The sequence below is a fragment of the Primulina eburnea genome, chromosome 13 (assembly GCF_022965805.1).
Source record: "Primulina eburnea isolate SZY01 chromosome 13, ASM2296580v1, whole genome shotgun sequence".
Taxonomy (NCBI): Eukaryota; Viridiplantae; Streptophyta; class Magnoliopsida; order Lamiales; family Gesneriaceae; genus Primulina; species Primulina eburnea.
Window position 1 is genome coordinate 13,163,322 of NC_133113.1, and position 1,742 is coordinate 13,165,063.

Consider the following 1,742-nt stretch of genomic DNA (forward strand, 5'->3'; position numbering starts at 1 on the left):
ATAGGAAGGTACTTGTTTAATAGCATCTAATAATGGAATATTTATCTTTACTTGTTTAAAAACTTCATAGATATCAGAATCACTTTTTTGTTTTTTATAATTTGTTAATGCATGAGGAAATGGTGGAGGTTTATTTGAGTCATTTACTATTTTAGATGATTTATCATTCACCATATTATTCTTAGAATTTAAGGTATCATCATTCTCAAAAGTATCAGGATTATCATCCTTACTCTTTGATTTTAAATGATCCTTGTTTTCATTACTATATGGATCATTAACTATTTTACCACTTCTAAGGGTAATAACAGATTTTATTTGATCAATTTTTTCATTTTTTAATTCTTGATTTTGATTTTTAGGATTAGGTTGAGGTTGAGATGGAAATTTTCCTTTTTCATGAATATTAAGTGCAGATGCAAATTTTGCAAGAGTTTCTTTCAAATCATTCATAGATTGACTGTTTTGAATATTGATAGACTCTTGTTTTTGGATAAATGCATGAATTACATCTTCAAAGTTTTTTCTTGGAGGTGTAACATAAGGAATATAACCTTGATGATTTTGGTTATTTTGAAAATATTGTTGTGACGGTTGTGCATTATTATCATTCCTCCAACTAAAATTAGGATGATTTTTCCATCCCGGATTATATGATGGTGAAAAAGGATCTAGTATTGGTTTTTTATAATTGTTAACATAGTTTGCTTGTTCATGGAGACATTCTTTAAATGAAGGTAATGTTGGACAATCTTTTGTAGCATGATCATGTGTATCACATATATGACAAACAATTTCTTGAATACTTTTTAATTGACCACTCTTTTTCATTTCTAATGACTCAATTTTTCTTGCTAAAGATGCAAGTTTAGCTTGAATATCTGTATCATCTTTAAGATTATAGATACCACCCCCATTTGTTGAATTATTGATTTTAGTTGTTGGTGGTTCTATTGTACCTATATTATCCCAATTTTGAGCATTTTCTGCTAATGAATCCAAATATTCCATAGCTTCATTTGGGTTTTTATCTTCAAAAGTTCCATTACACATGAATTCTATCATTTGCCTATCTTTAGGTATAAGACCTTCATAAAAGTGAGAAACTATTCTCCATGTTTCAAAACCATGATGTGGGCATGTATTAAGTAATTCTTTATATCTATCCCAACATTGATAAAACGTTTCTCCTTGTTTTTGAGAAAAAGTTGTAATTTGTCTTTTAAAAGAGTTTGTTCTATGGGAAGGGAAAAACTTTTTGAGAAATTGTTGTTGCATTTCTTCCCATGATCTTATTGAACTTGATCTTAAATTTTGTAGCCATGTTTTAGCTTTATCTTTTAAAGAAAAAGGGAAAAGCTTTAATCGAACTATATCCATGCTACAATTTTGATCATTATAAGTGTTACAAACTTCCTCAAATTCTCTTAGATGCAAATATGGATTTTCAGAATCTAAGCCATGAAAATTTGGTAAAAGTTGAATAATTTGAGGTTTAAAATTGAAATTAGATGCATCGGGAGGAAAAACTAAACAAGATGGGGCACTAGTTCTAATAGGATTCATATGGTGCCTAAGTGTTCTTAATTGATCATGTTCTTGATTATTATTATTATTATTATTGTTATTATTATCATTATCTTGATTATTTGAATTATCATCCATATTTAAATTATTTTCAGATACTCGAATAAGTCTACCACTTTTTTTTCGACTCCAAACACTCATACAAGTAAAAACAC

General features: G+C 28.2%; 1 non-coding gene across 1 annotated transcript; it reads left to right on the forward strand.

Annotated features, from left to right (window-relative positions):
- The first annotated feature begins 1,123 nt into the window (after positions 1 to 1,123).
- On the forward strand, positions 1,124 to 1,234 carry LOC140810991 (small nucleolar RNA R71). The gene has a single exon (XR_012113386.1). It is a non-coding gene; the product is annotated as a small nucleolar RNA R71 (small nucleolar RNA).
- The last annotated feature ends 508 nt before the right edge of the window (positions 1,235 to 1,742 follow it).